Here is a 15,906-nt window from a genome sequence, read left to right as displayed (position 1 = left end):
CCACCTCTTCAGCACCCCTACCCGGGCCACTTGTGGCGCGGTTCTGACCCAGTTTCCACGCTGTGGAGTGACCCTGACTCCAGCCTCAGGTTTCTGCCCCAGTGTCAGTCCCGACAACCCCTCCACTGCGCCCACTGTCCCTACTTTGGGAGACATAGTGGGACGAATGGTGTCCCCTCAAAAGATACATCATGTCTGGACCCTGTGAATGTGACCTTATTTGGAAAAGGGGTCTCTGCAGGTGTGATCGAGCTAAGGATCATCCTGACTGGGGTGGGCCCTAAGTCCAGTGACAAGCGTCCTTATAAGACAGAAGATAGGACACGGAGGCCATGTGATGACGAAGGCAGAGCTTGGAGGGATGTGGCCACAGGCCAAGGATGCCTGGGGCCACCAGAGCTGGAAGAGGCAGGAAGGACCCTCCTCTAGACGTTCAGAGGAAGCTGGCCCTGCCGACACCTCGGTTTCAGACTTCTGGCCTCCAGAATGGTGAGAGGATACACTTTTGTTGTAAGCCGCCCAGTTGTGATAATTCATTATGACCCCAGGAAACCAACACCACTGTCACGCCCTCTGCCTTTTTAGGGGGTGGCGAAGGAGACCCTGGTAACCTGCTCACGGGGACGTCCATGCCTGGGCTGGCTCCTTCCACATCAGGGTCTCCTGTCTGGGTGCTCACATGCACCACCTCCAGAGCCTGCGCCTCTCCTTCTTATCATCCCGATGAAAAAGGGACCCCATGCCCCACCCCTGGTCTTTACATAGTAAGTTAGCACCACCAAGCTTGAAAATTCCATTCAGCATCTAGAGAGTTAACAAGCAGCAAGTGAAATCTGTTTCTAGTTCTCATTTCTTATTTTTACATTTGAGCCTCTAATTAAATGAAGGATTTGGCCAGAGGTAGCAGGTGTCCCTTCTATTAGACATTTCTGCTGATAACAGTCATGTTTTCCAATAATTCTCTGAAAGACATTTTCTGATTGAGGTTTTTCCCTTCACTTGATTATGTAAAAATCAGATTTGGAAAAAAAAAAAGACTTGTAACTCACATTCCTTTGAGTGGGCAGGTGGGAGGCTCAAATTTTCAAAGTGGGACTTTCCAAGGTCCAAGCCCTACTGATTCTGTTGGATTCCTCCTTAGTAACGATGTCACTTTGTTCTAAGCTTCGAGCCACCTGGTAGGGGGTAGTGGGAGGGGGGGCGTGGAGCACACTCTTCCCTCGTTTCTCCTCCTCTAAAACTAAAGAATCTTCTATGTGGACGTTTTTGTTTATCGTCAACTGCTGGGTTATGTGAGATGGACTAATTATTTCCGCAGGGTCTAAAATAAGCCCAGAGTAATTGTTATAAACTTCTGCATTTTCTTTCTCCCGAAGAACGTATTTTTCTCCCTTAAATTTCAAAGCCCAAGTTCCTGATTGGGCCCTGGTGATATCATCTATAAAATGAGCAGGATCTCATATCAAGTGGCACTCACAAATGTCCTAGTGACCTTTCAGGGCGAAACCCTCATGGCTCCTTCAAAGGACACATCAGGGAGAGCTCAGGCATCAGGCAGCTCATGCGGAGGTGGTGGTGCAGGCGCTGGGAGCGCAGGCCCCCCGCTGCCCTCCACAGTGAGGATGCTCCACCCTGAGGCCCGCCCAAGCTTCCCCTTGCAAAGCACCATTCTGAATTTCCATCTGCCGCTTTCAGATGGTGGCAATGCCATTCGGCATGGCTTGTAGCTTTCAAATATTTGCTAGGTTATAAAAGATTAAAAAGTGTTCTCATTACATACACATTTGCCCACGTCCTTCCCTCCTCTGGGTGATTGTTGCTGGTGGCTTCTGAAGCAGGTGCAGCAGGGAGAACTCTGAAGGAGCTCTGATGCCATCTTTCTTTGTAGAACCCCACACTTCTCCTTGGCCAAAGCTATGATAGGCCCCACGCCCCCTTTTCTTACCATTAAAAATCTCCCAGTTGTAAAAAGCATGCCCATATTGAGCCATTTAACAGTTCATATGGTCTTTAAAATGCATGTCGTGTGACAGTGGATCTGGTTTTGTGAATGACAGCTTTTTATTAGAATTGCCCTTCCATCTTCCGGAAAGACCGCATCTTCCTGTCTTTGCAACTTGCCAACAACATCTTGAGGGATCCAGGGAGGGGTGTACGCGGGTGGGAGGTGGCAGAGGAGAAGGAGAGTCTGCAAAGAGGAGCCCCTGAACCTTGTGAGTTTATGCAAAACGGACAATGCATCTGTCCACAGACATGGCATCTGTGAGAAGGGATCACAACTCCATGAAGACGTGGCCCAGGACCGGGAGGCAAGGCAGAGGGTGTGATTCATCCACACGGTGTCCGTTCAACCACGAGGCAGCAATAAAGGTATTAACTTAGCCACAAACATTAAAATATGTACAGTAAGATGGATTTTTTTAACAGTTCAGTGTGGCATAACCTTAATGCTGTACATTAAAACCATTCATTACAATGAATAAATAGCTTAATGAGATCGGAAGAATTGAGCAGTCTCCCCATAAATGTGTGATGAAGTGAAGCAGGCAATGGCTGTCACTGAATATAAATTATGCAAAAATAATACCCTTAATACCTTCTCTCCGGGTACCTTGTTGCTTTTGTTGAATATTCAAAGGGACGGCTTCCCAGGACAATATCAAATTAGTCTGTGTAATAAAGAAAAGTCCGCCGCAAAATTATCTACGCCATCCCTATCTGCATAACTCTCCGCTTTAAACAAAGGCCAATTATCGTCTGATTTTCTCTGAATGATTTGTCTCCGCTCTAAGCAATGCTACCTGAAGCGATTCTTCTTGTTTTATATTCCTGAAGTTGACGCTACGCTTCTAAAACTTGCAGTGGGGACTTAAGCAAAGACTGTTCCAGCACAGGGGCGGTGAGTAGAGTTCGTTCAACAGTGAGAACGGGAAAGAATGTCACTGCAATTTTTCTACTGCTCCTTAGAAGGATCCTTAGTCAAATCAGTGCATTTTAATGAGGCATTTGAATATCCTTTTTTTTAAAAGTAGGACCATCCCTCTCCTCCATTTTAGGTTGCAAAAAGTGATAGTCATGCTGTAAACTGCAGGGAGGGACAGGGTATTTAAATACCAGCAATAAGAGCACCTCCACCAGTGCCTTCTCCCTCGGGGAGAGGAGGTTCCGGATTTGCTTAATGGCCTTCAGGATTTTCCTACGCTGGACTAACTTTGATAACTATAAAAATCATGGATGTATTGTAACTATTCTGTCCTGCTTGGTATTTGGGAGAAGGGCAGGAATACTTTGCATGGCTGACTGCCAGTTAAGGTAGCTCTGTCCTGTGGGCTTGCCCATCAGGGGCTGAGAGAGCAGAGCTCTTCCTGGAGCCACGGAGACCTAGCCGAGGGGCTCACTCCGAAACCACGTATGTGTTTCACATCTGATCTCCAGACCCTCCCAAGGAGCAGATCCTGAAACGCACCATGTTCTGAGCTCCAGCTTTAATCTATCAAAAGGAAGCGCCCCCGCCATGCCACAGGCAGGCGAGATGGTGCGGCCCAGCATCCGTATCACCTCCTAATTTTCACAGTCACCCTACCTGGCATTCTCAAACTCCCCTTTCATAAGTAAAAAAACCCCAAAAAAACCCTGGGGTCAGGATGGTGAAGACTTTACTTAAAGTCACACAGCTATGAAGCGGGGGCTTGGGATGTAAACACACATCTCTCTGACTTGAAATTAAGCCCTCGAAAGAAGATTATGCCTTCAATATGAGGACTGTACCGACTGTCAACTTCCTGGCTTGTGATGTTGTACTAGAGTCATGGGACAGGTTGCAGGTAGGGGAAACTGGGTAAAGGGACCTTTCTGTACTCTCTTTGCAACTTCCCTGTAAATCTGTAATTACTTCAAAGTAAAAGTTTATCAGTTATGCTAAGCCATCTTTTATCCCTCTATCCAAAACTACATATGGTGGGTTGAATGATGCTCCCTCCCCAAAAGATACGTCCATGTCAAGCCCTGGAAACTATGTATGTCACCTTATTTAGAAAAAGAAAGTTTGCAGACATAATTCAGAATCTGGAGATAAAGAGAATATCCTGGGTTATCTGGTTGGGCCCCAAATCCAGTGACAAGGATTCTTATAAGAGACACACAGAGGAGAGAAGCCCTGTGGAGACGGAGGCAGAGCTTGGAGGAATGCGGCCACAAGCCCAGGGACGTAGGCCCCAGAAGCTGGAAGAGGCAGGAAGGACCCTCCCCGAGAGCCTGCAGGGGGCACAACCCTGCCCACACCTTGTTACAGCAGCCTCAGGAACCTAGTCCACTGTACGTTCAAACTTTTCAAGGAAGGAAATCTGTAGCCCAATGAAACTTGTAAAACCATTTTCCGCAAACATGTTCATTCAGATCAAGCAAAGCCAACACTACATTAAGAACTAAAAGGACAGCGCAGTCACGGTAGTGCTGACACATGGGGACACAAGGAGGGACCCTGGGCCTGCCCACCCACTCCTTACGGGGTCCATGCTGACCGCTCTTCAGCCACAGTCCTAGGGGTCGACCCAGTGAGGTCCAGACCTGTCTGGGGCACCACCTTAAGAAGTCAGATGGGGAGGGATGGTAGCGCCATTTACAGGGCACTGAAGGGTTGCCTTAAACCTGCCTTAAACCTGCCTTCCTACGTTGTAACAGCCTAGGAGCTTCTGGTTCTGAAAGGGACACGAAATGAGCTTAACACGGAATTGTTTCTGAGAATTCGGTGCACGCCCTTCGGAGCTGATTAAAGACTCTGAGGTTTGGAAGCGAAGGTGGTCAGTCGGTTACGGAAAGCCATTGGCAGGCGGTTTTGTTTCAGATCTGAGCTGAGAGGAGAAAGACCAGCTTCCCTTCCTTACAGAGAGAAGTTCCAAAGGCTCTTAGAATTCGCATGAGGTCAGTCTTACTCAAAGCTCCCAGGGGCATCGGGGCTTTGGGATGGGGATGGGTTCCGTCCCTACATGCACTGAGGCAGCTAAAGCAGCAAGGTCACTACCTGCGCAGGGTGGGAGGGCCCCTGGGCCCAGTACCATCCCGAGCATCCCACACGCCCCCGAGGATCGATGACACTTCAAGTTCACCTTAACGATCACTTCTCATCCAAGTGGCACTCGGCAAAGTCTTGGTGCCGGAATGTTTCGCACTGAGGCCAGGGGTGCAAGTGGGAGAGACAGGGACAGAAGGGTAGAGGCCACCCAACAACTCGGCCGTCCACTGGCACACACGGGGCCGGACCCTCTGGACCTGCCAGAACCCAGGAGTCCCTACCCGTGGCATTCTTTAAAGGAAGCAGGAAAAGCAGAAACGGCAGCCCGAGCTCCTCGGTGAACAGGCCACGAGAGACGGCCACGCTCCCCACGCTCCCTGCTCAGCTTTAGATCAAGCCACAAAGTCTTCAATAATTACAGAGCGCTGCTTGCAAAATATGTCACCAGCCGTCCCTTCCAAATCCCCAGTTACCTTGGCAACGCAGACATGAACGACAGCAGCCGCCCGTCAAGTACTGGCGGTGGGCGCACGTTCGTATTTTGATCGTCCTACGGCTCCGAGCTTGCCTGACTAGTGCTCCCGGGTGGGGATGAAGGAGGCGGCCCTACAGGCAGGAGAAGCGGGTTTTCGACTCAGGAAACACGTCCTTCCATGGGGACCACCCAGGAAGCCAGTGGGACCAGGATACCCGCCAAGGGAACCTTCTGGGAAGAGGGGCTGTGTGGGGATGCCTCACGCCGCCTGCGGTCCTGGCTTGGCGCACAAATCTGGGTGACTCGGAGAAGTTTCACCATACCCCTGAGCCTGTGTCCTTCACCTGTGCCGTGGAAATCTCAGCACCCCTCCCAGGGCTGGCCAGAGGGTCCGTGCTGGTCCCACAGAAAGGAGGGACCACATGAACCACAGGGGGAAGAACACACAGGAAGCGGCTGTTCCAGGGCAGGCCCTCTCCCGACGGCTAATCTGAACTCTGCCCCGGGTAGGCGCCTCCCATGCTCACCATGCCCAAGTCCATGGCTCCCGCCCCTACCCCCTCAATCTCGCCCGCTCGCTCCAGGCTTGTCCAGCCTCCACACCTGCGCTGGGGCCGTTTCTCCAACCGGGACAAGCTGGCCTCCCTTCCTAGTCCCGGTCCGAGCCTCGCTCTCTCCAGGAAGATGACCCCCGCTACTCTGGCCCTCCCTCTCCCGAGGCTTTTTCTAACAGCACTCGCGTTCCACACCACAGAATTCCAGGGTGATTCATCCTTGTGGCCACTTTCTCACGGATTCTATGCTCACCTCACCAACACCAGTGGGGTGCAGACAACAGAACCTCACCACCCACTCTACCATCTTCACCACCAACACACAATAACAGTCGCCACCGGGACCACGATCTCTACCACATCACCACCACCAGCACCATCATCAACACCATACAACCACATAACCACCAGCACCATCACACAATCACCACCATCAGCAATCCCATCTCTACCACAGGGACCACCACCATCACCTCCGCTATGAACTATGACCACCACCCCCAGCCCACAACCAGTTCTATCACCTCCAGTACTTTGGTCGTCACCACCACCATCACCTTCATCACCACCAGCGTGACAACCACCACCGTAATGGTCACCACCATCACCTAACACCATCTTTACCACAAGGACCACCATCACCATTAACTTTACTGAGCACTTAACAGATGCCAAGCATTCTTTTAAGTACCAACCTTATAAAAACGCTGTGAGGTGGGTATTTTTATCCCATTTTCCAGATGAGAGAACAGAGACCCAGACAACTTAAGTAACTTGTCCAAGGCCACAGGGGAAGTAGTGGAGGAGCCAGGACCTGAGTCCATGCAGTCTGACTCAAGTCAACACTCTTAACTCCAACCCCGAGAGCACCCCCTTCTCTGGACTCCCTGGGAACTCCCCAGATGTGCCCTGACATGCCACGCTGCTGTGAAGCGATGCCCTGGTCGACCTCACAGCTCACGCCCTCCCCACCCCCCAGCCTGGCCATCAGCTCCTCTGAGCTGCCTTTCCGGATCCTGTGTGTGAAGGGGTCATACCTCTCCTTTCTAACTCTTCCTCCCCTATTAGCCCGTGAGCTCCTCAGGAGTGGCCATGCCATCCTACTGTCAGAAAGCCAGCACCAAGGTCCATTCCTAATCCATAGCAGGTGTTTGACAAATGTTTAGAAACTCAGAGGGGCTGATCCGTCAAGGCTGGCTGACTCCCTGCCATCAGGAGCACCATGATCTTCGTAGCTCTAGGCTCTCCCAAACCCGCCACGTGCACCCCAGGCGCCTGCACCTGCACCCAGGGACCACCCCCTGCTCTGTGAGTAGCAGCATCCACGCCTGTTTCCGTCATTTCTGCAGAGGCCAGGGGGTCCCACGTGTTTAATGTGAGTCCCAAGAGTTTACACAGTTACACACGTATTTCCACCTCTTCATGCCACCACGCATTTGAATAAGTCACACTGAGCACTTATGGTGCCCTTGATGTTTTCAACCCAATAGCATCCAGAAGGGAAGAATTACAATTGTGATTTCACAGTTGACAAAATAGCCCTGATACCCCCCACAACTGGCCAAGGTCACCAGACAATTCAGGTGTAAGCCTGGTATGAGAAGTGATGGCCCTGGTTTCTGGTTTCTAGTCCTGTTTAGCGGGGAGGTCAGAGACAGCGAGGGTTTTCTATAGTTTTATCTGCTGCTTTTTCTCGATTTACGTCCAAATGGTCCTGAGAGGCCCAGGACGAAATTCCACTGCACTACCTGCGAAGAACAAAGAACATCAGTGCTGTTTTAGAACAATAAAAGGAGCCCTTGAATGAGTCTCCAAGAATTCAAAATGAGTGACTGAAAGGGCACAGCCTGTTTCACTCATCTGGTGCAAAACGGTGCAGACAGCCTTCCTGCTCACCGATCTCTGCTGGCTCTCCCCTCAGAGCTGTGATTGTCCTGGGCCCCGGACTTGACTGGTGTTGAGTGTCACATGCACAAAGGCACACGACTTTATCCCGGGCGACAGGGCTGGGTGGGAGCGGTGAAGACACAGGGAACCCATCCCGACCAAGGGCCACTGATGCCCCAGCCGGCCATCCCTGCCAGCAGGGATGGGTCCCGCAGCCAGAGCCTCCACTGTGTTAGAAAACAAGCCAGAAATAATGATTTTTATGAAAAATATGATTAAGTGTTGACATCTGAATGAAAAAACAAAAATCTGAAACACTGCACAAGGCACATAAAAGACATGGGATCTAGCCTGACTGCTCCTTTATGCTGCAGGTTTAGAACATTTAATCTCATTTCCAGGAACTGCAATGCACTTTTGGCCTGAGCCTAGACATGCGATGTTGCATTCTAACCCAGTGACGGTGTCCTACTACTAAAGAGCTGGCCCTCCTTCCACCTGGCAAAGGCCTGGGGGACAAGGTTTGCTCCTCATGTGAGATGACATTGATAGCTGGCTGGCTTGGGGTTGGTGCCAGGGAGGCCCAGCCTGGGGGTCCCCCAGAAGTGGTGCCAGGGTGACCAAGATCTCTGCAGGCTCATGAGTGTTGCCAAGGTGCCAGTGGTCCAGCCAGGTTGGAGGCTGCTCCTGGTTGCTCCCACTTTATTGAGAGAGGAATTTGCCACTCATGGTCCAAGTGAAGCCACTGTATCTGCACGTAGATTTTCCTAAACTACAGGGAGCAATGTCCACGGAGCACGGTGTCCGTGGAGCACAGTGCCCACGGAGCACAGTGTCCACGGAGCATAGTACCCGGGCAAGACTGTGGTGACTGAGAGACAGACAGAGCCTGTGTGCTGAGGCACCGGCCTTGCTGGTTTTCTCTGGACATGAATACTGGGCAGGAAAGGCTGGGGTACCAGGTCCTGACACAGCTGCGTGTGACTCCGGCCACACCCTGGCCGTGTGACTGCAGGACAGGGGCTGAGTCAGACACAAAGGATGGATGGGGCCTGGGAGGGTGTGGTGTTTGGCCCGCAGGGACGATTGGGCAGCCAAGCTGGCCACGTGCTTCTTCAGGGGCCAAAAGACCCAGCCAGCACAAAGTGTCAGAGGTGGATACAGGATCACAGACGTAGAACAAAAGCACTGAATTCAGGCGTGGAACCCCAGCGTGGGAACGTGGAACCCCAGCGTGGGAACGTGGAACCCCAGCGTGGGAACGTGGAACCCCAGCGTGGGAACGTGGATTCACGTAGAGTGATTTCTTTCACCTGAAATGGGCAGTGTGTTTACAAACACCGGATCAAACCCCACTTCTCAGTCATCTTAACCAGACCAGCTTGGTGTGTGTCCACAAACGACAGCAGCAAACATTTGGCAGAGGTGAGGGGCAGAAGATGGAGCCACATCAAGCAGAGGAAGATCTCAGATGCTAAACCTGCCTCCGAGATATGCCCGGCACTGCGGTGAAGCTGGTTTCCGGCACCCGAGTCTTCTGCTGGGCTCTCACAGTGCAGTTCTGAGGTCCCACAGGAACACACAGCCCTCACTCTCAGGGCCGCGATCCAGTGACCAAGCTGGAAGCACACACATCCCATCACGTGGAGGTGTGGACCCTGCAGCAAAGGCCTGCTGGGCCCTGGGGGTCGGAGGGGGGCAGGGAGGTGTTCAAGCGCAGAATGGCCAAAGGGCTGAGAAGCCCCCAAAAGAGAAACAAGGAGGAGTCTGGAGGGTGACCAGATGGTCTGTCTGCACCACACTAGCTGGGTGGCCTTTGCTGGCTGGACTGCGGCCTGGCAGTTTGAAGTATGTCTGCAGAGTCGCCCAGTTCCTGAGTGAGAAGCAGGGAGTCTACTGATGCCTCCTGGATGCTGGCGGTGTGTGTTGTGTGTGTGTATGGCGCTGTCCCAGGAAGAGACTGTCTCTCCGCCCTCCCCCCAGGACCACAAGCCCCAAGGTGGTCTCTAGGAGACGCTGCAAGTTGACAAAAGTGCCCTTTGGCCTCCAAACTCACAGTGGAGGCCCTCCAGGGCCGAGTGTGCCTCCTCTCCCCTCCCCCCACCATCCCATAACAGTCCCTACCAGGTCCTGTGCAGCCCGCAGCCAAAGCAATCAGGGCGGCTCCAGAGGCTTGTGCAGGGCTCAGTGCACCAGGCTGCGATCAGATTACACGCTCCAGCGCCCAGCCCGCTCGCTGCACACAGAACAAATCCATTCATTCACACCGAGGCCAATTAAAAAGTAGGCAGGCTCCCAAATAAAAACCCCCAAGCTGTGCGTTCCCAATCTTTCCCAGGAAGTGACCACCACCCTCACAGCTGACATCCTGGGGGGACAGGCGGGGCAGAGCCAAGAGACAGGACCAAGGCAGGCGCTCTGCTGTTTCCTGGCTCGGACAAGAGGGTCGCCGTGGGTTCCTGGACCCCTCAACGCCTGGGCACAGCACTAAGCCTCATCGCAGCCTACTCCAAACCAAGTTTTACGGAGTCGTTTTGGGTACTCTCATTAAAAGAGCTTAATATCCAGGCGACAGGGGGAAAAAATTGCCTTCACATTATAGCCTCTGTAAAAACAATACTGTAAAAATTTACCACTGATTTATTTACAAAGTAAGAGATGCAATCGGTATTTAAGCAACTCGCTGGAATGATCTGTCTTATCCTAACGTGGTCATGTTACAAGCCCGGGATGGCAGCGTCTGACTCCTTCTCCAGGACTTAGAACCAACGAATAGTTGGTCCTGGACCTTTGAGGATGAAATGCCCCGTCCTGGTGCACACAATGACCCACGAGAGGTCAGAGGCCTGCCAGTCAGAGGGAGGAGGCGTGGCCATGGGAGGTATAAAGGCCCCTGGATGCCCTGGCCTCGGAGAATGCCCCCCCACTCCAACGCCCCATGCCCGCCACCAGCTCCTTCCCATCCTGCGTGCATCACACAGGCCACCATCGGCATTTATCTCAGAGCCAGGAGCTCCCTGAAGGCAGGGAGACTACGGATTCAGCCCAGCTCTCTACCCAGGTGCTCAAGATGAAAGGACAGGGTCATCTCTGAGCCTCGTCTCCCCCCGGGACCCCCCAGCTCCACCTGCAGAACATATCTGAACCATCCACTCCTCTTCACGTCCCTCCCCCACTGCTCTCCCAGGTGTGGGCCTCCAGCATGGATGGCAGCTCCACCTGGACAGCAGCAACGGCCTTCCTGGCTGGAAGCCCCACCTGGCCCCCAATCAGTTCTCCCATCAGCAGCAGACAAGTGACATACCAGACACTGTGCTGCTTAGAAACCTTCCCCCAGGCTCCCCAATACCCAGGATAGAATCTACACCCTACCTGTGCTCTGGTTCCTGCCCCTCTCCCACTATACCCCCTCCTCCTGAGCTAAAGCCCCAAGACAGGGCCTTTTTGTGTCCCCAGGACTCTGAAAAGCTTCCCGCTGTGCCCACCTGCACCTCTGCTCTCTCTGATCAGTGTGGCCGCTGCCCTCTCCTCATTCACATCTCAACTCAAATGGTGCCTCTGCAGGGGTCTTCTCTGACCATCTGATCTAAAGAGCTCCCTGGATCCCATCTCTCTGAATCTGACATTGCTCACTTACATTTTTTTTTTTTAACTCTTATTTCAATATAATTTCAGACTTACAGAAAAGTTACAAGAATATGGCAAATAATTGCCATATTCCCTTCACGTAGATTTCCTTAACCCCCATTTGCTTGATCTCTAATAAATACTCTAATGTATATTTTCTAGAACCAAGGACATCCTCTTACACATCCCAATTCAGATATCAAGATCAGGATGATGACGTTGACTCAATATTATAATCTAATCTACAGACCTTACCCAGATTTCACTAACTGTCCCAAGCATGTCCTTTTAGTAAAAAAAAAGAAGAAAAAAAAGAAAAATCCCAGATCAGGCATTGTACTCTGTTGTTTCCACTCAAATTTTGTTTGACTGGAAATTTAATCAGTTTCTGTGTTTCATGACTTAAGACATTTAGTATAGAATGTAAATGTTACTATAGAATGTTCCTCAATTTGGGTTTGTGTGATGGTTCCCCAAGAGTAAATTCAGGATATTTAAGGATACCACAGAATGATGCTGTGTCCTTCTCAGTGCCTTATGCCAGGAGGCACGCGGTCACGATTTGCTCTGTTTCTGGTGATGTTAACTTCGATCACTTCGCAAGACAGTGTCTGCCAGGTTTCTCCCATGAAACTTACTGTTTATCTTATAAACAGTATCTTCAGAGAGGTATTATATACACATCCTTTGCTCCTCAACCTTCACCAACTAGATTTAAGGCCTACTGGCGCCTCCTCCCTAAATCAACTATTATTATGTGCTTGTTCAACGGTGATTTTCTGGGTCCGTCACTCACTCCTCATTCATTAGCTGATGTTCTGCTGTAAGGAGCCTCTGACCCTGCCCACCGTCATTTTTTTTTAATGTCAGTGTGGACTCGAGGATTCTTACCTTATTCTGTAGGTTATGACCCACTACTGTCCTCATTCATCATTCGTTTCTGATTCTCAAATGTCCCCAGACGGGGCCAGCAGGAGCCCCCTCAGGCTGGGTCCCGTGTCTCTTCACCATGTTCCCTTAGTGTATACACTGCTCTTCTAACCGGCCTCGCTTAGAAGCAGCTGGAATTCTGAGGCTGACTCGTGTGTCTACCTCCTTAGTTACTAGCTTGTCTTAACGTCAACCTCATTTACTGGGGCGCCTTCAGCTCTGGAAAGTATCTGGCACAGAGCGAGCAGTTAACCAAAGACAAGCGTCAGATGTGTTCAGAACCGGGGAGCTTGCGGGACCAGGTGTTCACGGGAACCCTAGAGGATACTTCGGGAGCCCTGCCCATAACCCTGGGCCCCAGTGTGACTGCGGCTGGGACACTTGTGAGTCAGTGCCTGGACAGACTGGGCCTGCCGGGTGGACACCCCAGCCAGTGACTGGCGGGCGGGGTGCTGGGTGAAGCCTGGCCTCCTCCTTCCTTGCAGTGGGATCTATTTGGCCTCCTAGGGGGTCCCCAGAGAGATTGAGCTGAAGCTCCTCAAGTCCGTGACCCCCATTAATACGTCCTTTTTTGGTTTTCCTCCTTGCTCTGTCACCCCTCCCTAAGCTTCCTGGTCTCATGCCCCAAATAAGCAGCTTGCACCCCATCCTTGTGGCAGGCTCTCCTTTTGAGGGACTCTCAACCAAGACAGGAGCCTCACCTTAAGATGAGATCCAATGCTGTAGACACTTGCTAGAGATGAACTAGATGCAGGAGCTCAGCAATAAGCAGGATGGTAAGTAGGACCTATTGGTCCTCTAATCACCGAGGAAAACACGCTGGTCACCAACAGTGTTCATACACTCAGGTACACACATGCATGTGTCCACATGCACGCCCGCACATTCACACATGTGAGGACACACATGCAAACACGGCCTGGGGGATTTACAGGTAAGTTCTACCCAGCAATCAAGAGAGGATTTTAATCCTATCTAATTTCCCTAGAGAGCAGAAAACGAGGGAGCCCTCCCTATTTGGTTTCACAAAGCTGGTATAACCTTAATGCCAAAATCAAGCCACAAAAGTACAAGGATAAACTACAGTTAATCTTCCTCTTCAGCACAGATGTAAAACTCAGCAAACTAAACCCAGCAAATTGTCTCCATGGCCAAGCAGAGTTTATCCCAGCGACACAAATTTGTGTATTCATGCAATTTTCTCCGGGAACAGATTAAAGAGGGAAATTACAAGATTATCTCAACAGAAGGAAAAAAGTCCCAAGAAAATGTCATAGCAAACTGGGAATGAAAGAGCCCCTTCTTAAAGCTCATAAAGAATAATCTTGTTAAACATACAGCACACACCATCTAATGATGAGTCCTTAGAGTCTTTAGATGAGGGGCCAAAGTCACCTGCTACTGATATCTCTAGTTAACACTGACTGACTAGTAAGGAAGGACGGTCAAAGATACAAAGATGGAAAGAAACAAAAATAATAGTATTCATGGATGACATGATTATCCACTTGGAAGAACCCCAATTAACCTATAATTTATTAGAAATAAGAAACTGAACAGATTGCTAGATAGAATTTTACAAGTGTTCATTGCTTTTCAATACCACAGAATGGGTAGAACATGTAATTTAATAAGAGATGTTGTTTCTAATCACATAAAAAATATGAAGTAACCATAAGTAGCTCTAACAAGAAACGTGCAAGGACTTTAGGGAGAAAATTATACAATATTACAGAAAAAATGAGAATATCTGCATAATGGAGATCTCCAGCGTAAATATATCAGTTTTCACCTGACTGGCCTTTAGGTTCAAAGAAATTCTAATGAAAATTTCAGAGTATTTTTGTGGAAAGAGATTTTCTATGGAAGAGCAAAGGATCAAGAATAGGCAGGACGGTCTTGGTGAGAACTAGGGGGAACTGTGCCTACACGACTCCGAGACTTAAGAATAAGGGCTTCATTAATCTAGGGTGGCACTGGTGCAGGTTTCAACAAATAAAAAATCCAGAAACACATCCACACACATATGAAAAATTTCCATATGAAGAACTGGTATTGATAATTAGTAGGGAAAGGAATAGTTACCCAATCTACTGTCTGGAACAATCAGCTATTCATAAAGAATGAAGTGAAATTGGATTTCTGGCTCACATCATTGACAAAACCAGTTCCCAAAGGATGAAGAACTTAAACCTGAACTTTTAGAAAAATTTTAGAAGCAAATGTAGCAGAATATTTATATGACTTTGGAAGAATTTCCTAAGTAAGGCACACAAAAGAATCAATATATACAGAAAATGACTGATAACTTCCCCAGCACTCAATTAAGAACTTGTGTTTACCAAAGGACACCATAAAGAAAGCTGAAAGACAGGACACCAGTAGGGAGAAAATATTTCCCAAAACAAATCTAATAAAGAATTAGTATCTAGAGTATATAAAAAAACTACTATAGATCAGTAAGGAAATGATAGCAGAAAAATGAGTAAAAGACCCAAACTAAAGTTTAACAACAGAAATAAAAGAAAAAGGTCAAGCAAACATATGAAAAGATGTTCAACCTCATTAAGAATTTTGGAAATGGAAGTGATACCACCCAGTGACAAGTCAAACATCTTTTAAATATCAGACCAAAGACTGAAAAGTACTTGGAGCAATAGGAATTCTAACACACTGCTGATGGGAGTGTCCGTTTTCCCTATCGCTTTGGAAAACAATGTGATGTTTTCTATTAAAGTTGAAAGTAAGCAGATCTTAGTCTACAAGCCAGCAATTTCATCGTGGGTCTGTTAACAAGGGAAACTTACACATCGACACGAGAAACCTGAAATAAAAAAGTTCAGAGAAGTACCATTCGTAAAAGGAAAAAAACTGGAAACAAATCAAATGTCCATCAACAGGCAGGTGAATAAATTACACTATATTCATACAAGCTGTGGGGCAGTGACAATGAACAAATCACAACTATAACAGCAACATGAGGGAGTCACGTAAAACATGTATTTTTTAATTTAAAAAACTGCAGGCACAAGGGACTTCCCTGGTGGTCCAGTAGTTAAGAATCTGCCTTCCAATGCAGGGCACATGGGTTGGATCCCTGGTCGGAAAACTAAGATCCCACATGCCGCAGGGCAGCTAAGCCCGCGTGCCGCAACTACAGAGCACACGCACTCTAGAGCCTGTGTGCCACAAGGAGAGAGAAGCCCACGTGCCACAACTGAGACCCAACGCAGCCAAAAATTAAAAACAAAAAAGCTGCAGGCACAACCAGATGCACATAACTGCACTTTGTAAACGCACCAGAAGTATGTTTTCCAGGCGAGAAAGCAGAGGCCCAGGGGGCTGGGTGGGCTTGCTCCAGACCCCAGGGGCAGCACTGGGACTTGAACCCAATGGCTGGCTCCAGAGTCTACATGGTTAAT

This window comes from Delphinapterus leucas, chromosome 15 (genome assembly GCF_059928025.1).
Source record: "Delphinapterus leucas isolate spDelLeu-1000000601 "Yukka" chromosome 15, BTC_Dleu_Yukka2, whole genome shotgun sequence".
Lineage (NCBI taxonomy): Eukaryota > Metazoa > Chordata > Mammalia > Artiodactyla > Monodontidae > Delphinapterus > Delphinapterus leucas.
This window is presented reverse-complemented; position numbering follows the sequence as displayed.